At 47.8% G+C, this 25,073-nt stretch overlaps 1 pseudogene; it reads right to left on the reverse strand.

The window, feature by feature from the left end:
• Positions 1-21,798: 21,798 nt before the first annotated feature.
• LOC129491516 (large ribosomal subunit protein uL10-like) lies at positions 21,799-22,910 on the reverse strand (annotated as a pseudogene).
• Positions 22,911-25,073: the final 2,163 nt, after the last annotated feature.

The following is a 25,073-nucleotide window of genomic DNA, read 5'->3' on the forward strand; positions in this document are numbered from 1 at the left end:
GCACAACTCTTCCATTGCCATCTCCCCAATGGTAAGTGTTAGGTCCACTTCCTTTAGGTTTTTTGTTTGTTTGTTTACTTTTGAGATGAAATTTTGCTCTTGTTGCCCAGGCTGGAGTGCAATGGCACAATCTCAGCTCACTGCAACCTCCACTTCCCAGGTTCAAGCAATTCTTCTGCCTCAGCCTCCCAAGCCTCCCAGCCTCCCAAGTAGCTGGGATGAGCATGTGCCACCAAGCCCAGCTAATTTTTGTATTTTTAGTAGAGATGGGGTTTCACCATGTTGGCCAGGCTGGTCTCAAACTTCTGACCTCAGAAGATCCACCCGCCTAGGCCTCCCAAAATGCTGGGATTACAGGCCTGAGCCACCGTGTCCGGACTTCCTTAAGGATTTCATTCATTAACTTTTAAAAACTAGAAGGCGTTGAGTTGAGGAATTCATGCGTTCATCTTTGAGCGTGTGCGGTGGCAGGCCTGGTGTTTCACAGCCTCTGAAGTCTCCTAGGCTGTTCTACCAGAGGCTTCCCTCTTCCTCTTCCCTTCTCCCTGCCCTCACTCAAGACTTGCAAGGCTTCCGTTTTCAAGCCCCTGCTCTCCCAATTTCTAAACCAATTCCTCTCAGATTGTGTATGCGGAGGGGGCGCTGGAAAATAAAGCCCCAGGGTTCAAGTGGAGAGGCAGGAAGATGTGACACCTTATTAGGGCCTATCAGGACCTGATTCTTGCGTTGTCATGCTTCCTCCTCTGAAACAATGGGACAAAGGGGGAAAAAATTATCATGGAAAAAGCCTCCAGGGCTATGCCCTGGCAGGTCTCTGAACAGCTCCATATTTCAAAAGTACACCTTATAGTCACTGGTATGAACAATCCCTCTAGGAGGCTGAGCTGGGGGCTGGGAGTTAGGAAGGTTGCAGGGGAATTCAGAACCTAAAATTATTCCCAAGGAAAAAGAACCAGCCTCATCTCCCAGGGACCCAGCTGCTCACCCATGAGCAGGGTTTGTCTTGGGCTCCCAAGCAAGTGACTTCCATGCCCATGAAGAACCCCAAGCAGGCCTTTGGATCCATGGAAATCCATGGGGGTGAAAGTGAAGAGGCAGCCTCTGGCCCCTTCCACCTCTTACTGCCCCCACTCAAGTCATGACAGAGTGGTACAGGCCCCACTGGGCATAGAGTCTTGGCTGTGGCTTCCTGTTGACCATCAAGGCGGTCACTCCCAAGTAGGGTTTTGCAACACCCCAGAGTGCTGTGGCCAGTTATCTCAAAGGGTTATCATAAGACTCCCAAAAAGTAATCTCTAAAATCAATGCATGCCATTCAGCAATTTTTTTCCACGACATCAGCATTGGAGGGGGAAGGGAAAGGGGTGCCAGGAAGTGAAGCAACCTCAAGGATGTCAATGCTTTAGGGGTGGCCTTGTAATTTGGAAGAAGTGTGTAAAAATGTTTAACATTTTTTTAAAAAGACAGGATTTCTCAAACCACCTGAGTGTGCCTGACTTTGGGGAATGATTAGGCCAATAACCAAACGACACTGTAAGAAGAGAAATTTCTGACTCCCATTAGGGAAGGTTTTATGAGCAAACCCATCAATGTTGAGACACCTGGCTTCTTCTTCCTCTGCCAACCCATCCCTGCTCTCATTCCTCAGTCTGGTTTTCCCCCACCCAAGCAGATGGCAGAAGTAAGGGCTCCCTCTTTTGCCACCTTAGTCTATAGACTATTGGGTCTTTTTTGTGATTTTGTGTTTTATAACTTAATTTTTTGAATAGATTATACGTGCACATTATTCAACCATCAAAATATACCAAATGCATATAATAGAGACTTGCCTTCATCCCAGTTTTCATTTCCCTAGCGGGTAACTACCATTAGTCTCTGGTTTATCCCTCGGCTCATATTTTATATAGATACAAGTCAATACAAATATATATATTCTTTTATCCTTTCTTTTCTATACAAATAGCAGTCATATAAACCCACTGTTCTGCACCTTGCTTATTTTAACTTGACTGTGTATCTGTGATCCTTCCAGATAGATATACAAAAGTTTCTTGTTTTCTTTTTCTTTCTTTCTTTTTTTTTTTTTTTTGAGACAGAGTCTTGCTTTGTCGCCCAGGCTGGAGTGCAGTGGTGCAATCTCGGCTCACTGCAACCTCCACTTCCCAGGTTCAAGCCATTCTCCTGCCTCAGCCTCCCAATACCTGGGACTGCAGGTGCGTGCCACCACACCCGGCTAATTTTCATAGTTTTAGTAGAGACAGGGTTTTGCAATGTTGGCCAGGCTGGTCTCAAACTCCTGACCTCTGATGATCCACCCACCTGGGTCTCCCAAAGTGCTAGGATTACAGGTATGAGCCACCGTGTGCAGCCAAAAGCATCTCATTTTCAGTATCCCCTTGTATGGTTATATGATTGTCTATGAAACCAGTCAGCTACTGATAGACATCGAGCTTACTTCTTATCTTTACTAACAGATGATGTTGCAATGAATAACTTAAACACATGTCATTTCACCTGTATGGGAGTATATTCTACAAATAAATTTTGCTATGTTATAAGGTCTATGCATTTGCAAATTTGAAAAATACTGCCAAATGATCTTCCCTGGGGATATACCCAATTATACTCTCACCTTCATTTTTGATGGTCAGCAGAGGGGTGGAGACAAGTGGCCTACTGCTCTGGGAAGTCATCCTAATGACTGGCCCGAGGGGAATTAGTACTGCCTGGGCCGGAGAGGTCATCCAACTCGGGATAGAAGTGTACATTGCCCAGAGACAGCACTGTGCTGGCCCTCAGCCCCCAGATGACCTTCGTTCTGTGTCCTTGGAAGCAGGCAGCGTCTGTGGGCCTCTGAATGCACTGAGTTCAGGCCCCCAGGCTGCCGTTTACGTGTTGGTGCTCAGGGGTTATGTGCCAGGGAGAATAGTGCTCTGTGATTTAGAATATGTGTCTGGCAGAGCCAGAAGTGGCAGCAGCTGCCTGATGGGCAGAAGTTCTAACAGCAGGGAAGAGTACTCTCTCCTGTGAACGTCATGATTGGGTGCATGTATGTGTGTGTCTGTGTGTGTTCATGTGACATGGACTAAAGAAGCCAAAAAGAGTTCAGGTGATAGCAGCCTTATAACCTGTCTAAGACTACATGCATAACACGTGGTTCTATTCTAATATTCACAATCCACCCCACTGGCTTTAAAGTTCTTGGAATGGAGCAAAAACTAGGTGGAAGTTTTTGCTGCCCCTTTACCCTGTCTCTCCTCTCCATTGCCCACAGCAACCATCCATTCATTTTTATGAAATCATGTGTGTACCTGTGGCCTCTGAGCAGCTGGTTTGGTGTTTGCTGTTTCTCCTTTCATCACAAATAGTCTAGGGGCATAGGGTGGAGGTGGCAGAGCATAAGCGCTAAAAACGGTCTTAACGATCAAACCCAGCACCAACATTTTACAGAATTGAAAACCTGAGGCCCAGGCTGGGTGCAGTGGCTCACGCCTGTAATCCCAGCACTTTGGGAGGCCGAGGCAGGAAGATCACTTGAAGTCAGGAGTTCGAGACCAGCTTGGCCAACATGGCGAATCCCTGTCTCTACAAAACTACAAATATTAGCCAGGCGTGGTGGTGTGGTGGTGGGTGCCTATAATCCCTGCTACTCAGGAGGTGGAGGCTTGAGAATCGCTTGAATCTGGGAGGCAGAGGATGCAGTGAGCCGAGATCAGGCCACTGCACTCCAGCCTAGGTGGCAGAGCGAGACTCTGACTCAAAAAATAAAAAATAAAAATAAAAATAATTAAAAATTAAAAAGAAAAGAAAACCTGAGGCCCAGAGAGGAAACGGAGGCTTGTCCATTATAACACAGTAAAGGTTTGTTTCTTTTTTTTTTTTTCATCTTGTGGAAAGTGTGCAGTAAAGGTTCATTTCTAACAGGTACACAGGCATCCAAGGAGCTGGCCCCTTTTCTAGAACAACTCCCTTCACTCCCAGCCAGGCTGTGGCTGGTGCCACCTTCCAGTCTGTCCTCTCCAGGCCCCCACCATGGCAATGGCCCACCATCTAACCAGAGGGCAGAGAGATAAAAACTGTCAGAACTGAAATGAAGCCCCTAAGCTAAGACTTTCCTTGTATTCTGTAATGTGGCACAGCCAACTCTGCACACACCTGATTTGTTTCCCAAGGTCAGATCCAGAGGACTTGAAGGGGAGACAGAAGGGATCTCCTTTATGGGGAAACCAAAGGCATTCTGGTGCCTAAGGGCTGGCCTGGAATGAAAGCCTTATGCCTGGGGAGACAGGGGTGGACAGGGAGTGTGTTCTAGCAGTGCCTTCTCTTTTAACTCCAGGTCATAAATGGAAGAAGGGACCAAGAAATGTTTGTTTTTCTCCTGAGGTAGGAAGAGAAATCCTTCTTCCAGTTTCTGAATAATATTGAACTTTTGCAAGTGGCACGAAGGAAGGAAGGAAGGAAGGAAGGAAGGAAGGAAGGAAAGAAAGAAAGGGAAGGGAAGGAAAGAAAAGAAAGAAAAGAAGGGAAGGGAAGAAAAGAAAAGAAAGAAAAGAATGAAAGAGAGAGAAAGGAAGGAAGGAAGGAAGGAAGGAAGGAAGGAAGGAAGGAAGGAAGGAAGGTCATTGAGATCCCTGACTATTGGAGAAGCTGCTCCCCAGAGGCTGGGAGAGGTCACGAGTCCCACCTGCAACCCAGGCCCAAATGCTCAGGCTTCCTTCCAGGAGGTAGGAGAGGGATCAAGCCAGAGGGGGAAAGAGAAAGCAGTGACGCAGGATTTTTTTTTTTCTTTGAGACAGAGTTTCACTTTTGTTGCCCAGGCTGGAGTGCAATGGTGCCATCTCAGCTCACTGCAACCTCTGCCTCCCAGGTTCAAGCGATTCTCCTGCCTCAGCCTCCTGAGTAGCTGGGATTACAGGTCCGTGCCACCATGCCTGGCTAATTTTTGTATTTTTAGTAGAGATGGGGTTTCACCATGCTGGCCAGGCTGGTCTCAAACTCCTGACCTCAGGAGATCCACCTGCTTCGGCCTCCCAAAGTGCTGGGATTACAGGTGTGAGCCACCATGCCCAGCCAATGCAGGATTTTTCTTGCCACTTTGCCAACCAGGGAGACCTCCAGGCCAGCAACAACCCCCCCCCCCCACCACTACCCCTTGTGTTATAGATTGCACCTGCAATCAGCGGTTCCCAAGCTCCTATCCTGCATCCAAGAAGAATGAGGTTATGCTGACAATTAGAAGGGTGAGGATGGGTGGAGAAGGATTTTGTTGAGCAATGGAACAGCTCTCAGTGGAGAGGGGATGTGGGCGGGGCGGGGGCTCGTTCTCCACCCCTGCAGTCAGGTGGTTTCTGTCTCAGTGTGGCTGAGTCTGGGGCTTTTATGGACTCAAAATGGGGATTGCGTGCTGATTGGTTTGTGAGTATGCAATAAAGGTTAAAGCGAAGACACCACTCAAAGGTGGGGCATGGACAGTGTAGAAAACCAATTAGGAAAGGGTAGGTGAATGTAAAATAGGTGAAGGGTGGGGATCAATAAGAGGAAAGCACACCAAGACAGGTTCTCGATCCGGTCCGTGGATTTGACTTGTAGCTTGGCTTTCAGGCTTTAAAATGTCTTTGGCTTGGAGGTGAGGTTTCACCAGGGACCTGCCCCTATCTGCCTAGGCATTTGTCTGCCTCCAGCCACTATTAGCAGGAGGGGTTGCCCACCAACCCAGTGATAAGTTTCTAGCATCGCCTTTCGAGTCACCCCTAGATGCTGTTTTGGCTGGCTTCTTTGCATCCGCCCAGGCTGGAGTTTAGTGGTGTGATCTCGGCTCACTGCAACCTCTGCCTCCCAGGTTCAAGTAATTCCCCTGCCTCAGCCTTCTGAGTAGCTGGGACTACAGGCACACACCACTATGCCCAACTAATATTTGTGTTCTTAGTAGAGGCAGGGTTTCACCATATTGGCCAGGCTGGTCTCGAACTGCTGACCACAAGTGATCTGCCCACCTCAGCCTCCCAAAGTGTATTTATTTATTTTATAGACAAGGTATTGCTCTGTCACCCAGGCTGGAGTACAGTGGTTCAATTAGAGTTCACTGCAGCCTTGAATTCCCAGGCTCAAGTGGTCCTCCCTCCTTAGCCTCCTAAGTAGCTGGGGCTATAGGTACCCCCCACCATGCTTACTATTTTCTTTTATGTTTTGTAGAGCTGGGGTCTCACTCTCTTGCTCAGGCTGGTCTTGAACTCCTGGCGTCAAGTGATCCTCCCACCTCAGCTTCCCAAAGTGCTGAGATTACAGGTGAGAGCCACCCACTTTCTTTGATGGAAGGAGGTAGCACAGAGGACGGCAGATCCTCCATGCTGCTTGGTCCATGATCTCCTCTCCCTTCCTTCCCCAGGAGGGAAAGCTCAGACAAGGCTGGAACCTGTCTGCCTGCCAAAGAAGCTGGTACTAGAGCTAAAACACACTCTGATCCCTTCCCTCCTATCAACCACATCTTTCCCCTGGGAAGCAAGTGCTGGGGAAAGAGCAGCTGGTGCTGGGAGGGAAAGAAGACAGGACACTGAGGATGGCTCCTCCCCAGTGGGGAAGCCAGTGCTGGGTTTTATCAAACGCCTTTAATTAAGAAAGGAGTGAGGAGCTTTCCTGGCTGCAAAGAGGAGGGAAGCGGAGCCCTCGACGCCCTGGCACATGGCTGAGGGCCCCTCAAAAAAGCATCAAGAGAATGGTCAGGATCCAGATGCCAGTGGGAGAGGGTGTGGTGGGAGAAAAGAGAAGTGTTTCCTGTTTTTGAAGAAGTCATGGATGGGAAAAATGCTACTTTTTTTTTTTCAATCCCAAGAGGTGGCAGGGCATCTTGCTTTCCAGTCAAGATCAGATTCTCTTCCCCGCCATGATAAATTAAAAATGGGCCGGCTGGGCGTGGTGGCTCATGCCTGTAATCCCAGCACTTTGGGAGGCCGAGACGGAGGATCACAAGGTCAGGAGTTTGAGACCAACCTGGTCAAAATAGTGAAACTCCATCTCTACTAAAAATACAGAAAAAATTAGCCAGGCGTGGTGGCAGGCGCCTGTAATCCCAGCTACTCCAGAGGCTGAGGCAGAAGAATCACTGGAACCCAGGAGGTGGAGCTTGCAGTGAGCTGAGATTGTGCCACTGCACTCCAGCCTGGGCAACAGTGTGAGACTCCATCTCAAAAAAGAAGAAAAGAAAAGAAAAGGAAAAAGAAAAGAAAATGGGCCAAGCGTGGTGGCTCACATCTGCGATCTCAGCACTTTGAGAAGCCAAGGAGAGAAGATCACTTGAGGCCAAGAGTTTGAGACCAGCCTGGACAACACAGCAAGACCCCCACCTCTGCAAAAAAATATAAAATAAATAACCAGGCACGGTGGTATGCACCGGTAATCCTAGCTACCTGGGAGGCTGAGATGGGACGATTGCTTGGGCCCAGGCAGTGAGCTATGATGGCACTGCTGCACTCCAGCCTGGGCAGAAGACTGAGACCTTGTCTCTAAAATAAATCAATAAATAGGAGAGGAGGAGGAGAAGCCACTCAGCCTAAGTCATCACAGGACAACCTGGCTGGAAGGGCTGCAGCACCCTGGGGCATCCAGCCTTTCCTTCACTCTTCACACTTTTTCCAGGCCCCTACTTGTCCTTGGCTAGTCTCCACCTTCGGTGTGCTGATGGAGAGGTGACTTGGACCCAGTCCCCGCCCCTGGGTAGGGAGCTCCCAGCCCCACGGAAAAAGTTGAGTTTTTACTTTGTTCCCCCAAAGGAGTCTTGCCAGTCCTGTGGGAGAGGCAGCTTTCGGCATAGATATTGGTAGGGTGGCTTTATCCCATCATAGAGAGGGGAAGGAAAGCAAGTAAAGGCATCTCCTGGGGAGACAAAGCTGACATATTTAATTTTTTTTTTTTTTGAGACAGAGTTTCATTCTGTTGCCCAGACTGGAGTGCAGTGGTGCGGCCTCAGCACACTGCAGCCTCCACTTCCTGGGTTCAAGCGATTCTCCTGCCTCAGCCTCCAGGGTAGCTGGAATCACAGACGCCCACCAACATGCCTGGCTAATTTTTATATTTTTAGTAGAACCAGGGTTTCACCATGTTGGCCAGACTGGTCTCGAACTCCTGACCACAAGTGATCTGACTGCCTCGGCCTCCCAAAGTGCTGGAATTACAGGCGTGAGCCACCATGCCCGGCTCACCTGCCCCTCACCAAGAGTCATCACATCCATATACACAGTCATGTACACCCAGTGGGTGGGTCCCCCCACTCACAGATGCAAGCCCACACCTCCACGCGAAAGCCCAGAGACTGTACTCCACATGGGAATAAGCTGGGAATGAAGCGCCAGACCCCATGGCTGCAGAAAGCTCCAACCCTGGTGCAGAAGCGGAACCAGGTCAGGGGCCGGCACACTTGGCTGCATCTCTCACCACTCATCTCTGAGCCCTGGTGCTAGTGGCACAAACCTTTAGGTCCCTAGTCTGTCATGGGAAAGTTCTTTGAAAGCACGAAAGGCAGAGCAGCATAAATTAAACCCAGCAGTGCAACCCCTGCTTGCTCAGAGGGAACAAGTTGCTGGATAGCCAGCTCTGCAAGTCTCAATCTCATTAAAAAAGGACTGAGAAAGAATGCCTGCCCTGATGTGTCAATTACCCATCCATCAGTCAGCAAGTACAGGACACAGCTATGTGCTAGGCACTAGGCTAAGGCCAGGTGCTGGAACATACCAAGAGGTGTCAGACACAATGGCCACCTTCAGACTCCACTCTAGAGGGAGAGGCTTAAACATAAGAAGTAACTGCCAAATGACTAGGGCAGAGGAGGGAAGTGAGTGCCAGTGAAGGTGGGATGCCAGCAAAGCAGAAACCACTCCCAGAGGGCGTGGTCAGAAAAGACTTCACAAAGAGGAGGAATTGGAGTTGAATGTTAACAAATGATTAGGGTTGGGCATGATGGCTCGCACCTGTAATCCCGGCACTTTGGGAGGCTGAGGTGGGCAGATCACTTGAGGTCAGGAGTGCAAGACCAGCCTGGCCAACATGGTGAAACACCATCTCTACTAAAATTATAAACGTTACCAGGCATGGTGGCACATACCTGTAAGCCCAGCTACTTGGGAGGCTGAGGCAGGAGAATCGCTTGAACCTGCCAGGCGGAGGATGAAATGAGCCAAGATCACGCCACTGCACTCCAGCCTGGGTGACAGAGCAAGACTCTGTCTCAAAAACAAAACAAAACAAAAAAACAAATTATTAGGATGTGGAAAGGCACAGGAAAGGGAAAATGGCATCCAGATGGTGGGAATCGCATACACAAAAGTGCAGAGGTTCCAGGCCAGGTGCGGTAGCTCACACCTGTAATCCCAGCACTTTGGGAAGCCAAGGTGGGCGGATCACCTGAGGTCAGGTGTTCAAGACCAGCCTGGCCAACATGGTGAAACCTTGTCTCTACTAAAAATACAAAAATTAGCCAGGCGTGGTGGTGCATGCCTGTAGTCCCAGCTACTCTGGAGGCTGAGGCAGGAGAATAGCTTGAATCCAGGAGGTTGCAGCAAGCCAAGATTGTGCCACTGCTCTCCAGCCTGGGCAACAGAGTGAGACTCTGTCTCAAAAAAAAAAAAAAGTGCAGAGGTTCAGGATTGGGGTGGCTTCTTGGAAGAGAGTCCCACTGATTTTTTTTTTTTGCATTTTAATTTTTTTTATTGTTCTAGGGTACATGTGCACAACGTGCAGGTTTGATACATAGGTATACATGTGCCATGTTGGTTTGCTACACCCATCAACTCATCATTTACATGAGGTATTTATCCTAATGCTGTTCCTCCCCCAGCCCCCCACCCCTCAACAGGCCCCAGTGTGTGATGTTCCCCGCCCTTTGTCCAGTGATCTCATCGTTCAGTTCCCACCTATGCGTGAGAACATGCAGTGTTTGGTTTTCTGTCCTCGTGATAATTTGCTGAGAATGATGGTTTCCAGCTTCATCCATGTCCCTGCAAAGGACATGAACTCATCCATTTTATGGCTGCATAGTATTCCATAGTGTATATGTGACACATATTCTTTTTTTTTTTATTATACTTTAAGTTTTAGGGTACATGTGAACAACGTGCAGGTTTGTTACATATGTATACATGTGCCATGTTGGTGTGCTGCACCCTTTAACTCATCATTTAGCATTAGGTATATCTCCTAATGCTATCCCTCCCCCCTCCCCCCACCCCGCAACAGTCCCCGGAGTGTGATGTTCCCCTTCCTGTGTCCATGTGTTCTCATTGTTCAATTCCCACCTATGAGTGAGAACATGCAGTGTTTGGTTTTTTGTCCTTGCGATAGTTTGCTGAGAATGATGGTTTCCAGTTTCATCCATGCCCCTACAAAGGACATGAACTCATCATTTTTTATGGCTGCATAGTATTCCATGGTGTATATATGCCACATTTTGTTAATCCAGTCTATCATTGTTGGACATTTGGGTTGGTTCCAAGTCTTTGCTATTGTGAATAGTGCCTCAATAAACATACGTGTGCATGTGTCTTTATAGCAGCATGATTTATAATCCTTTGGGTATATACCCAGTAATGGGATGGCTGGGTCAAATGGTATTTCTAGTTCTAGATCCCTGAGGAATCGCCACACTGACTTCCACAATGGTTGAACTAGTTTACAGTCCCACTGATTTTTACTTAGCGTTCTCATCCTCCATTCTGGATGCCTGATCTTCATCCATTCACTGCTTGTTGTTTTCAAACTTATAGGCTTTTTTTTTTTTTTCAAATATGTACAGGGTCTCATTCTGTTGCCCTGGTGGGAGTGCAGTGGTGTGATCAAAGGTCACAGCAGCCTCGAACTCCTGGGCTCAAGTGATCCTCCTGCCTCAGCCTCCTAGGTTGCTGGGACTACAAGCGCACACCGCCACACCCAGCTAATTAAAAAAAAATTCTTTTTCTTGTAGAGATGGGTCTCTCTGTTTAGCCCAGGCTGGTCTCAAACTCCTGGTCTCAACCAATACTCCTGCCTTTGCCTCCCGAAGTGCTGGGACAAACTTACAGGCCTGACACTCATTATGTTTTGGTCTTAGCCTCTCATCTTGAATTTGACAGAAGTGACACCTTCCTACAGGCCACATTATCTCCTGAAAAGGTTTCTCATTCCCAAGGCCAGCGATCCCACCACAGGCTTCCTGGAACCACATCCTCTTCCCCACTGAACCTGCCACTAGGACCTGCATCCATCAGCACCTGCCACGTGGTGGCATTTCCACCTGGTCCACCAGCCTGGGAGGACGCTGTGAGCCTCCTATGGAGATCTTCCCACGGGGGTCTTTTCCTGCTGGAGTTTCCCAAAGGCTGCAGCACACCAGGAAGAAGAATAAATCAAAAAGGAGTGCTGGCTGGGCACAGTGGCTCACACCTGTAATCCTAGCACCTTCCAAGGCTGAGGTGGGTGGATCACTTGAGGTCAGGAGTTCGAGACCAGCCTGGTCAACATGGTGAAACCCCATCTCTACTTAAAATACAAAAATTAGCTGGGTGTGGTGGCACAGGCCTGTAATCTCAGCTACTTGGGAGGCTGAGGCCGGAGAATTGCTTGAACTCTGGAAGTAGAGGTTGCAGTGAACTGAGATCGTGCCATTGCACTCCAGCTTGGGCAACAGAGCGACACTCCATCTCAAAAAAAAAAAAAAAAAGAGTGCTGCTGGGCGCAGTGGCTCACGCCTGTAATCTCAGCACTTTGGGAGGCCGAGGCAGGCAAATTACGAGGTCAAGAGTTCGAGACCAGCCCGGCCAACATGTTGAAACCCCGTCTCTACTAAAAATACAAAAATTCGCCAGGCATGGTGGCACGTGCTTGTAGTCCCAGCTACTCGGGAGGCTAAGGCAGGAGGAATGCTTGAACCTGGGAAGCAGAGGTTGCAATGAGCCCAGATCATGCCACTGCACTCCAGCCTGGGCAACAGAGTGAGACTCCATCTCAAAAAAAAAAGGAGTGCTAATGGAACACTGTCCAGCCTGCTGTTGTAGGGACGATGAAGCCTTTGATGTCAGGGATAAGAAGGTCTCCTCCTCCAAGCGAAAAAGATGTTTTCACCTTAAAATTTCATCATTTGGCTAGGCATGGTGGCTCATTCCTATAATTCCAGCACTTTGGGAGGCAGAGGTGGGTGGGTAGATCTCTTGAGGCTGGCATTCCAGACCAGCCTAGGCAACATAGTGAGACCTCATTTCTACAAAAAATAGAAAAAATTAGCCAGGTGTGGTGGTGCATGCCTGCAGTCCTAGCTACTTGGGAGGCTGAGGTGGGAGGACCCCTTGAGCCTGGGAGGTCAAGGTTGCAGTGAGCTGTAATCACACCACTGTGCTCCAACCTGGGCAGCAGAGCGAAACCCTGTCTCAAAACAAAAAATTAAAAACAAAGATAAAATAAAATAAAAATTCATCATTATAAATTCATGCTTTTTAACTGAAGATTTTATCTCGTATTAAAATGGAAAAACTGGCTGGATGTGGTGGCTCATGCCTGTAATCCCAGCACTTTGGGAGTCTGAGGCAGGTGGATCACTTGGGGTCAGGAGTTTGAGACCAGCCTGACCAACATGGTGAAACCCTGTCTCTACTAAAAATACAAAAATTAGCCAGGCATGGTGGCACACGTCTGTGGTCCCAGCTACTTGGGAGGCTGAGGTGGGAAAATCATTTAAACTCAGGAGGCGGAGGCTGCAGTAAGCCTAGATCACACACCACTGCACCCCAGCCTGGGCAATAGAATGAGACTCCATCCCAAAATAAATAAATAAATAAATAGAAAAGACTTCTAGTCACTATAATCCCAGCTACTCAGGAGGCTGAGATGTACCGAGCAGCAGTGAGCTATGATCGTGCCAGTGCACTCCAGCCTGGGCAACAGAGCAAGACCCTGTGTCTAAAAAATAAAATAAATGATTTTTTTTTTGAGGTGGAGTCTCACTCTGTTGCCAAGGCTGAAGTGCAGTGGTGAAATCTAGGCTCACTGCAACCTCCACCTCCCAGGTTCAAGATATTCTTATGCCTCAGCCTCCTGAGTAGCTGGGATTACAGGCACATGCCACCACGCCCAGCTAATTTTTGTATTTTTAGTAGAGTCAAGGTTTCACCATGTTTTTTGTAGAGATGGGGGTCTCACCATCTTGCCCAGGCTGGTCTTGAACTCCTGACCTCAAGTGATCTGCCCACCCTGGCCTCCCAAACTGCTGGGATTACAGGCGTGAGCCACTGCACCTGGCCAGAAGAATTTCTTATTGTTGTAATGTGTAATTTGATATATCAGTGAGGCCAGACATGGTGTCTCATGCCTATAATCACAGCACTTTGGGAGGGAGAGGTTCTGCCAGCCTGGACAACATAGCAAGACCCTGTCTCTACAAAAAATACAGAAATTAGCCAGGGGTGGTGGTGCAGGCCTGTAGTCCCAGCAGTTTGGGAGGCTGAAGCAAGAGGATTGCTTGAGCCCAGGAGTTCAAGTTTGCAGTGAGCTATCATTATACCACTGCACTCCAGCCTGGGCAACAGAGCAAGGACCTATCAAAAAAAAAAAGTAAAGACTTCTGAAAAAGAATGTCCCTCAGTCAGCTACAACTTGGGTGATTGACTTTATAAGAACTTTCTTTAAGAAGAGTTTGTCCAAGGGGTAAGGACACTAGATGCTCTCAAGGAGAATGGAGAAATTTCTTTTTGCACAGCCAAATATGGGTGTATGGGAAAATGGGCACTTTGATAAAGAGGAGAGAGAGTCCCTTTGAGAAGCTTGCCTAGGGCGATGTCTTCTGTGATAAGCAGAACCACTGAAATGCAATGGGTTAAACCAATATCTCTGCATGAAACTTTCAAACAAGGACCATTTTTTTGTAAAATGAGGGGGAGGAACTTAAGGCTGGGTGTCCTAAAAGTTACACTGACCAGTCATGACTGTGATTGCAGTTTAAAATAATAGACTCTGGAGGGTCAGAGCTGTGAAGTGTTTTGATAGGTGGAGGAGTCAGGGCTCTCCAGAGGAACAGAAACAGCAGAACAGAACAAGTGGAGCGGGGTGGCTCACACCTGTAATCCCACTTTGGGAAGCCGAGGTGGGCGGATCACTTGAGGTCAGTTCAAGACTAGCCTGGGCAAGATGGTGAGACCGCCCCCTCCGCCATCTGTACAAAAAATACAAAAATTAGTTGGGCGTGGTGGAGGTGCCTGTGGTCCCAGCTATGCAGCTACACAGGAGACTGAGGCAGGAGGATCACTTGAGCTCAAGAGTTTGAGGCTCCATGAGCTGTGATTGCACTACTGTACTCCAGCCTCAGCGACAGAGTGAGACCCTGTCTCAAAAAAAAAAAAAAAGAACACACACACACACATCTGTGTGTGTGACATTCCAGCCAGTGACGATTATAATGGAGCTGAAAAACTGCTATCACCCAGTGACATTGTAGTGCAATGGGTGACTCCTGTGTTTGTGGTCATGGTGGTATAAACAAACCTACTGCACTGTCAATCCTATAAAAGTAACGCACCTACAATTATGTACAGTGCATAATACTTGATAATGATAATAAACAACTATGTTACTAGTTTATGTATTTACTTTTCCTGTTACTGTTATTTGAGAGCGTACTTCTTCTATTTATGTGTATATATATGCATATATAAGATGTGTGTGTGTGTGTGTGTGTGTATATATATATATATATATATATATATATATTTTTTTTTTTTTTTTTTTTAAGAAGTTTTGTTCTTGTTGCCCAGGCTGGAGTGCAATGGTGCGATCTCGGGTCACTGCAACCTCCACCTCCCGGGTTCAAGCGATTCACCCATCTCTGCCTCCTAAATAGCTGGGATTACAGGCATGAGCCACCACGCTTGGCTAATTTTTTTGTATTTTTAGTAGAGACAGGGTTTCACCATGTTAGTCAGGCTGGTCTTGAACTCCTGACCTCAGGTGATCCACCCACCTCAGCCTCCCAAAGTCCCCGGATTACAGGTGTGAGCCACTGTGCCCAGCCACATTTTTTTTTTTTTTTTGAGACAGAGTCTCACTGTGTCGCCCAGGCTGGAGTGCAGTGACAGGATCTCGGCTCACTGCAGCCTCTGCCTCCCAGTTTCAAGCGATTCTCCTGCCTCAGCCTCCCGAGTAACCAGGATTATAGACGTGCACCACCACGCTTGACTAATTTTTGTATTTTTAGTAGAGACAGAGTTTCACCATGTTGGCCAGGCTGGTCTTGAACTCCTGATCTCAAGTGATCTGCCTGTCTTGGCCTCCCAAAGTGCTGGGATTACAGGTGTGAGCCACCGCGCCTGGCCTACCTTTGTATATTTTAAAAGTTAACTATAAAACAGCCTGGGGCAGGTCCTTCAGGAGGTATTCCAGAAGAAGGCATTGCTATCACAGGAGACGGTAGCTCCATGCGTGTTATCGCTCCTAAAGACCTTCCAGTGGGACAAGATATGGAGGTGGAAGACAGTGATATTGAGGATCCTGACTCTGGGTAGGCGTAGGCTAATGTGTGTGGTTGTGTCTTAGATTTAACAAAAAAGTTTAAAAACTTGAAAATAAAGGCTGGGTGTGATGGTTCACACCTGTAATCCCAGCATTTTGGGAGGCTGAGGTGGGTGGATTGCCTGAGCTCAGGAGTTCAAGACCAGCCTGAGCAACATGGTGAAACCCCGTCTCTACTAAAATACAAAAAATTAGCCGGGTGTGGCAGCATGCACCTGTAATCCCAGCTACTCGGGAGGCTGAGGCAGGAGAATTGCTTGAACCCGGGAGGAGGAGGTTGCAGTGAGCCAAGATGGTGCCACTACACTCCAGCCTGGGAGACAGAGCAAGACTCCGTCTCCAGAAATAAATAAATAAATAATAAAATAAAATATTTAAAAATAGAAAAAGCTGATAGAATAAAGATCTAAAGAAAGAAAATAATTTTGTACAGCTGTACAGTGGGTTTGTGTTTTAAGCTAAGTATTATTACAAAAGAGTCAACATTTAAAAAAAATTTTAAAGCTTATAAAGTCTTTCGGTTTTCAGCTTGGAGGAGGACATGGTGCAACTTTCTTCTGTTGTCCCAAATCCAGGTTCATCTGACACCAGCTGCCTAAGTTCAACCCCAGTGAGATCAAATTCATACACCTGGGGTGTACTGGGGGTGAAGTCAGTGCCACATCTGCACTGGCTCCCAAGATCAACCCCCTAGGTCTGTCTCTAAAAATGTTAGTGATGACATTGCCAAGGCAATCAGTGACTGGAAGCATATGAGGATTACAGTGAAACTGACCAGAACAGACAGGCCCAGACTGAGGGGGTACCTTCTGCCTCTGCCCTCATCATCAAAGCCCTCAAGAAACTGCCAAGAGGCAGAAAGAAACAGAAAAACATTAAACACAGTGGAAATAGCACTATTGTTGTTGTTGAGATGGAGTCTCACTCTGTCGCCCAGGCTGGAGTGCAGTGCCGCAGTCTCGGCTTACTGCAACCTCTGCCTCCTGGGCTCAAGTGATTCTCGTGCCTCAGCCTCCCTAGTGGCTGGGACTACAGGTGCGCCCCACCGCACCTGGCTAATTTCTTTTATTTTAGAAAGTATAGATGGGGTTTCACCATGTTGCCCAGGGTGGTCATGAACCCCTGAACCTGAGCTCAGGCAACTGACCCACCTCGGCCTCCCAAAGTGCTGGGATTACAGGCGTGTGCCACCATACCCAGCTAATTTTTGTATTTTTAGTAGAGACGGGTTTTCATCATGTTGGCCAGGTTGGTCTCGGACTCCTGACCTTAAGTGATCCACCAGCCTGGGCCTCCCAAAGTGCTGGGATTACAGGCGTGAGCCACCACACCCGGCCTGGAAATAACACTTTTGGATTGTCAAGGTTGCCCAGGCATCAATCTTTAGCCAGCGTACTCTCTGGAACCATTGAAGAGATTTTGGGGCCTGCACAGTCTGTGGGCTGCAATGTTGATGGCCGCCACCCTCATGACATCATAGATGACTTTTAACGGTGGTGCGGAGGAATGCTCAGCTAGTTAAGAACCACAAAGGACAATATTTTAATAAAGGATCATTTGACAACCAAAAAAAAGTTTATAAAGTAAAAAAGTTACATTAAGCTAAATTTAATTTACTGAAGAAAGAAAAACATCTTTAATAAATTTAGTGTAGCCTAAGTGTTCAGTGTTTAAAAGTCTACAACAGTGTAAGGTCCTCAGCCTTCATTCACTCACCACTCACGGACTCACCCAGAGCAACTTCCAGTCCTGAAACCTCCATTTATGCTAAGTGCCCTATACAGGTGTACCATCTTTTAATCATTTATACTATATTTTTACTATACCTTTTATAGGTTTCAATGTGTTCCTTTTTAAGATTTATTTGGGGACAGGTGCAGTGGCTCATACCTGTAATCCCAGCACTTTGGGAGGCTGAGGAGGACAGATCATCTGAGGTCAGGAGTTTGAGACCAGCCTGGCCAACATGGCGAAATCCCGTTTCTACTAAAAATACAAAAATTAGCCAGGTGTGGTGGTGCGCACCTGTAATCCTAGCTACTCAGGAGGCTGAGACAGGAGAATTGCTTGAACCCAGGAGGTGGAGGTTGCAGTGAGCCGAGATCATGCCATTGCACTCCAGCCTGGGTGACAGAGCAAGACTCTGTCTCAAAAAAAAAAAAAAAAAAAAAATTATTTCGGCCTGGCACAGTTGCTTACACCTGTAATCCTAGCACTTTGAGAGGCTGAGGTGGGTGGATCACTTGAGGTCAGGAGTTCGAGACCAGCCTGGCCAACATGGTGAAACCCCATCTCCACTAAAAATACAAAAACTAGCCAGGTGTGGTAGTGTGCACCTGTAATCCCAGCTACTCAGGAGGCTGAGGCAAGAGAATCATTTGAACCCAGGAGGCAGAGGTTGCAATGAGCCATAATCACACCACTGCACTCCAGCCTGGGCAACAGAGTAAAACTCTGACTCAAAAAAAATTAAATTAAATTTTAAAATAAGATTTGTTTTTTTTGAGACAGAGTCTCACTCTGTTGCCCAGGCTGGAGTGCAGTTGCACAATCATGGCTCACTACAGCCTCAATGTCTTGGGCTCAAGTGTTTCTCCCATCTTAACCTCCAGAGTAGCTGGGACCACAGGTACACACTACTACATCCAGCTAATTTTTTAATTTTGTAGAGACAGGTCTCTCCATGTTTTCCAGGCTGGTCTCGAATTCCTGGGCTCAAGTGATCCTCCTGCCTCAGCCTCCCAAAGTGCTGGGATTATAGGCGTGAGCCTCCGTGCCCAGCCTAGATATGTTTAAATACACAAATACTTACCACTGTGTTACAATTGCCTACAGTGTTTAGTACAGTAGCATCTGTACAGGTTTGTAGCCTAGGAGTTACAAAATAACATTTTAACAGCAATCTAGGCATCCTTTAGCCCAGTCAAATGGACGTAAAATTAACCATCACAGGCCGAGCGCAGTGGCTCACACCTGTAATCCCAGGAAGAATTGGAATTTGGGAGGCTGAGGCGGGCGGATCACGAGGTCAAGAGATCGAGACCATCCTGGCCAACATGGTGAGACCCCATCTACTAAAAATACAAAACTTAGCCAAGTGTGGTGGCACACGCCTGTAGTCCCAGCTACTCAGGAGGCTGAGGCAGGAGAATCGCTTGAACCCAGGAGGTGGAAGTTGCAGTGAGCCGAGATTATGCCACTGCACTCCAGCCTGGGTGACAGAGCGAGACTCTATCTCAAAAAAAAAAATTAACCATCTCACTAGATCATGTTGTTAAACACCTTATTTTTGCAGATTGAAGTTTAAAGGGACAATTGATTTATGCAATATATCTTTTTTTAAATAAAATTAGGTTAAACATAAAAAAAAAACTTTTTTTTTTTTTTTTTTGAGACAGGATCTGACTTCGGTTGCCTGGGTTGGAGTGAAATGGGGTGATCTTGGCTCACTGCAGCCTCAACCTCCCCAGACCGGCTGATTCTCCCACCTCAGCCTCCCAAGTAGCTGGGATTACAGTCGCACGCAACCACACCTGGCAAATTTTTTGTATTTTTAGTAGAGACAGGGTTCCGCTATGTTGCCCAGGCTGGTCTCAAACTCCTGGACTCAAGCAATCCATCTGTCTTGGCTTCCCAGAGTGCTGGGATTATAGGCGTGAGCCACAGCGCACGGCCTGATTTATGCAAGATCTTATAGCATGTGCCTGGTCCCTAGGTTCTTGACTCTTAGATGAGGTTCCTTTCTATGACACTGAGCTCCAGAACCAGAAAGCTGGACATTGAAAATATATCTCTCTTTATTCCTTCTGGGTAGATTTGAGTTTATAAGAATATGTTTGGCCAGGCACCTGTGATCCCAGAACTTTGGGGGGCCCGGGCTGTAGGATCACTTGAGCCCAAGAGTTTGAGACCCGTCTGGGCAACATAGGGAGACCCCATCTCTACAAAAAAATTTAAAAATCACTGAGGTGTCGTAGTGTATGCTGTAGTCCCATCTACTTGGGGGGCCGAGATAGGAGAATCACTTGAGCCCCAGAGGTCAAGGCTGCAGTAAGCCATGATGGAGCCACTGCGCTCCAGCCTGGGCAACAGTGCAACACCAAGAAAGAAAGAAAGAGGCCAGGCACAGTGGCTCATGCCTGTAATCCCAGAACTCTGGAAGGCCGAGGAGGGTGAATCACCTGAGGTCAGGAGTTCAAGACCGGCCTGATCAACATGGTGAAACCCCACATCTACTAAAAATGCAAAATTAGCTGGGTGTGGTGGCACATGCCTGTAATCTCTGCTACTTGGGAGGCTGATGCAGGAGAATCACTTGAACCTGGGAGGTGGAGGTTGCAGTGAGCCGAGATTGCACCATTGCACTCCAACCTGGGCAACAACAGCAAAACTCCATCTCAAAAAAAAAGAAGGAAAGAAAGAAAGAGAGAGAGAGAGGGAGGGAGAGAGAGAAAGGGAGGGACAGAGGGGGAGAGAGGGAGGGAAGGAAGGAAGGGAGAGAGGGAGGGAGGAAGGAAGGAAGGAAGGAAGGAAGGAAGGAAGGAAGGAAGGAAGGAAGGAAGGAAAGGAAGGAAGGAAGGAAGGAAGGAAGGAAGGAAGGAAGGAAGGAAGGAAGGAAGGAAAGAAAGGAAGGAAAGAAAGGACTGAAAGAAAGGAAGGAAGGAAAGGAAGAAAGAAAGAATATGTTCCTCTTTAAACCACTAGCATCCCCCTATGAAATAATGGGTGTAGGCAATGATCATCAATATCTGCCAAAGCCATCTAGATAAAGGCTGAAGGGAAGTTGTTTAATAATGAATGCATCAGGCTGACAACACCCAAACCCCAATAATCAATTTTAAAACCACCAAAAGGGAGACAGTCAGACTTTACATCCTCCTAATGTAATACAATAAAAGTGCATTGCACCTTGCTTAAGAAAAAAAGAGGGCCGGGTGCGGTGGCTCACACCTGTAATCCCAGCACTTTGGGAGGCCGAGGCAGGTGGATCATGAGGTCAGGAGATCGAGACCATCCTGGCTAAAATGGTGAAACCCCGTCTCTACTAAAAATACAAAAAAATAAATTAGCTGGGCGTGGTGGCGGGCGCCTGTAGTCCCAGCTACTCAGGAGGCTGAGGCAGGAGAATGGCGTGAACCAGGGAGGCAGAGCTTGCAGTGAGCCGAGATCGCACCACTGCACTCCAGCCTGGGCAACAGAGGGAGACTCCATCTAAAAAAAAAAAAAGAAAAAAGAGCCGAGCAAGGTGGCTCACGCCTGTAATCCCAGCACTTTGGGAGGCCAAGGCGGGAGGATCGCTTGAACTCAGTAGTTCGAGACCAGCCTGAGCGATATAGTGAGAACCAATCTCAAAAAATAAAAACAAAAATAAATAAACAGGGCCAAGGCGGTGGTTCATGCCTGTAATCCCAGCACTTTGGGATGCTATGGCTAGTCTTGAACTTGAGCCTTACTTGAACCCAGGAGTTCAAGACCAGTCTGGACAATATAGTGAGAAATATTTTTTTACAAAAAAAATCAGCCAGCTGTGGTGGCATGCACTTGTAGTCTCAGCAACTTGGAGGCTGAAGTGGGAGAATCGCTTGAGCCAGGGAAGTGGGGGTTGCAGTCAGCTGAGATCATGCCACCGCACTCCAGTCTGAGAGATAGAGCAAGACCGTGTCTGGAAAAAAAAATAAAGAAAGAAAGAAAAAGGCTTTATCTGTTAGCGATCTAGACTGTATAATTCAAGATGAAATGATGGGCTCACTGGGATTCTGTTTAAAATGATCCAGTGGTGGCGGGGCACAGTGGCTCATGCCTGTAATCTCAGCACTTTGGAAGGCCAAGGCGAGTGGATCACCTGAGGTCAGGAGTTCAAGACCATCCTGTCCAACATGACCAAGCCCCATCTCTATTGAAAATACAAAACTTAGCTGGGCATGGTGGCAGAGGCACCTGTAATACCAGCCACTCAGGAGGCTAAGGCAGGAGAATTGCTTGAACCCAGAGGCGGAGGTTGCAGTGAGCCAAATGGCACCACTGCACTCCAGCCTGGGCAACAGAGCAAGACTCCATCTCAAAATTAATAAATAAATAAAATGATCCAATGGATGTATGGATGAAATAAGATTGACTGTATATTGATCATCATAGTAGTGGGATGATGAGTCCATGGGAGGGGAAATACTGTTCTGTCTGCTTTTGTTTATATTTGAAATGTTCCACAATGAAAAGTAAACCCACAAACTCCAGTCGTTATGTTATTGCAACTGAGCTAAAAGGACGAGAGGTTTTTTGTTTTGTTTTGTTTTTTGACTTTTTAAAGAAGTAAGCCTTTATTTCCTTGTTTTGCAAATAAAGCTGGCTAAGTTGGTTGCTTTTTGGTGATTAGTCAAAGAGACCAAATCCCATATCCTCGTCTGACTCCTCCGACTCTTCCTTGGCTTCAACTTTAGCTGGGGCTGCAGCAGCAGCAGGAGCAGCTATGGTGACAGCGGCCACAGGGGCAGCAGCCATGAAGGCAGATGGATCAGCCAAGAAGGCTTTGACCTTTTCAGCAAGTGGGAAGGTGTAATCCATCTCCACAGACAAGGCCAGGACTCATTTGTACCTGTTGATGATAGAATGGGGTACTGACACAACAGTTGGGTAGCCAATCTGCAGACAGACACTGGCAACATTGCGGACACCCTCCAGGAAGCGAGAATGTGGAGTTTCCTCTGGGGATGTCAAGCACCTCAGGGTTGTAGATGCTGCCATTGTCAAACACCTGCTGGATGACCAGCCCAAAGGAGAAGGGGGAGATGTTGAGCATGTTCAGTAGTGTGGCTTCGCTGGCTCCCACTTTGTCTCCAGTCTTGATCAGCTGCACATCACTCAGGATTTCAATGGTGCCCCTGGAGATTTTAGTGGTGATACCTAAAGCCTGGAAAAAGGAGGTCTTCTCGGGCCCGAGACCAGTGTTCTGGGCTAGCGCAGTGACTTCACATGAGGCAATGGCACCAGCACGGGCAGCAGCTGACACCTTATTGGCCAGCAACATGTCCCTGATCTCAGTGAGGTCCTCCTTGGTGAACACACAGCCCACATTCCCCCAGATATGAGGCAGCAGTTTCTCCAGAGCTGGGTTGTTTTCCAGGTGCCCTCGGATGGCCTTGCGCATCATGGTGTTCTTGCCCATCAGCACCACGGCCTTCCCGCGAGGGGACATGCGGATCTGCTGCATCTGCTTGGAACCCACATTGTCTGCTCCCACGATGAAACATTTCGGATAATCATCCAATAGTTGGATGATCTTAAGGAAGTAGTTGGGCTTCCAGGTCGCCCTGTCTTCCCTGGGCATCACGGCGGTGCGTCAGGGATTGCCACGCAGGGTTTAAAGACGATGTCACTTCCACGAGGACGCCTGGCGAGAGAAGGGAGAGGTTTTTATTCACAGCCCAACAGCTTTATGTGGGAATATCCAGATGAGGGCAGTGCAGGAGTGCAGCCAGTTCCTCCAGGCTGGGCAGACAGAAAACAGGATCCCTGGAGAAAGAGAAAAGAAGCTGGTCCCTCCACCACAGGTGTAAACATGGGCTTCAAGGCAGCTGTTTTCTGCTGACAGACACATAGCTCCTCTCCTTCCTCCCACAGGGCTGCAAGAATGGGTTCATGTGTTTGACCCCTTTTCACTTCTAAAGCTGTCCTCTATTTATTTTGATTTACATTCACCTTCTATATAAACATACGACATGGGCTTACACACCATGGAAAGCTCGAGGTTTTGTTTTGTTTTTTTCTTTGAGAAAAAAAGGTCTCACTCTGCCAACCAGGCTGGAGTACAGTGGTGCAATCATGACTCAATGCAGCCTCGACTTTCCCAGGCTCACGTAATCCTCCCACCTCAGCCTTCAGAGTAGCTGGGACTACAGACGCTCACCACCACACCCTGCTAATTTTGTATTTTTAGTAGAGATGGGGTTTTGCTGTATTGCCCAGGCTGGTCTTGAACTCCTAGGCTCAAGCGATCTTCCCACCTTGGCCTCCCAGAGTGCCGGGATTTCAGGTGTGAACCACTATGCAGTGCCAAAATAGGATTTCTTGACATACGAAAACGATATGAAACTCAAATTTAAGTATCCATACATACAGTTGTATTGGAACACAGCTGCACTCCTACCTATGGCTGCTTTCACACCACAGTGGTGGAGGCACAGGTAAAGTTTGCAGCCAAACAGCTTTCAAAGGCTTGGAGGGCTGGGCATGCTGGCTCATGCCTGTAATTCCAGCACTTTGGGAAACTGAGGCGGGAGGATTGCTTGAGCCCAGGAGATTAAGACCAGCCTGGGTAACAAAGTAAGACCCAGCCTCTATAAAAATAAATAAGGCCGGGCACGGTGACTCCTGCCTGTAATCCCAGCACTTTGGGAGACCAAGGCGGGTGGATCACCTGAGGTCAGCAGTTCAATACTGGCCTGGCCAACATGGTGAAACCCCATCTCTACTAAAAATACAAAAAAAAAAAAATTAGCGGCAGGCGGAGCTTGCAGTGAGCCGAGATTGCGCCACTGCACTCCACCCCGGGCGACAGAGCGAGACTCCGTCTCAAAAAAAAAAAAAAAATTAGCCAGGCATGGTGGTGGGCGCCTGTAATCCCAGCTACTTGGGAGGCTGGGGCGGGAGAATCACTGGAACCCAGGAGGCAGAGGTTGCAGTGAGTTGAGATTGTGCCATTGCACTCCAGTCTGGGCAACAAGAGTGAAGCTCTGTCTCAAAAACTAAAATCAAATCAAATAAAAATAAATAAGTAAATAAATAAACAAATAAATTAATTTTTTAAAGCTTGGAGGTTCCCAAGATGGATCTGAATCCATGGTACCAACCTGATAATTCAACCAGCGTAGTTTACAGAATGCTAAACCTTGTACAGCCACATTGGAGTTTATGTGCCCATCTCATTGTAGGCCAATGTGGGGGTCTGTCTGGAGTTAACCAGTCTTGCCTGGGAAGCTAGATCTATTGGAGACTTCCTGGGGAGCCTCTGGGTTCTCGCCTAATGAGTCAAGTGTGCCCAAGTTCCTTAGGGTCAAATGCGACCAGGACCTCTGAGAGGCCAGTGAGGTCTGAACAGTCTATCCGAAGTCCTGGAGACAGACCCGGACCTCTGAGAGGCCCATGAGGTCTGAACAGTCTATCCGAAGTCCTGGAGACAGACCCGGACCTCTGAGAGGCCCATGAGGTCTGAACAGTCTATCCGAAGTCCTGGAGACAGTCAGAGTTGCCCCACCTGTTGTCTGCATTGCAAGCCGACTAGAATGAGTCCAGCCCTAGCAATGCAGCAACTCAAATGGACTGTTGCTGTTTCTTGGTGTGCTTCCAAACCCCCTTCCTACCTGTTCCCCTCCCCACATTGCCCTCAGAGTCTTAAGTACATTTAAAAAAAAAAAAAAAAAGAGGGTAAGAAATAGAAACTTCCTTCCTGACAGCTCTACTGCCTGTCCCCACTGCTTCTCATATTCTACACTGGCAGACAGCTGTACCCAGCCCCTTCTCTGCTGGGGAGGTCTTCTCCAGGGCATGCCCCTCCACTCCCC

The sequence above is a fragment of the Symphalangus syndactylus genome, chromosome 10 (assembly GCF_028878055.3).
Source record: "Symphalangus syndactylus isolate Jambi chromosome 10, NHGRI_mSymSyn1-v2.1_pri, whole genome shotgun sequence".
Classification (NCBI taxonomy): domain Eukaryota; kingdom Metazoa; phylum Chordata; class Mammalia; order Primates; family Hylobatidae; genus Symphalangus; species Symphalangus syndactylus.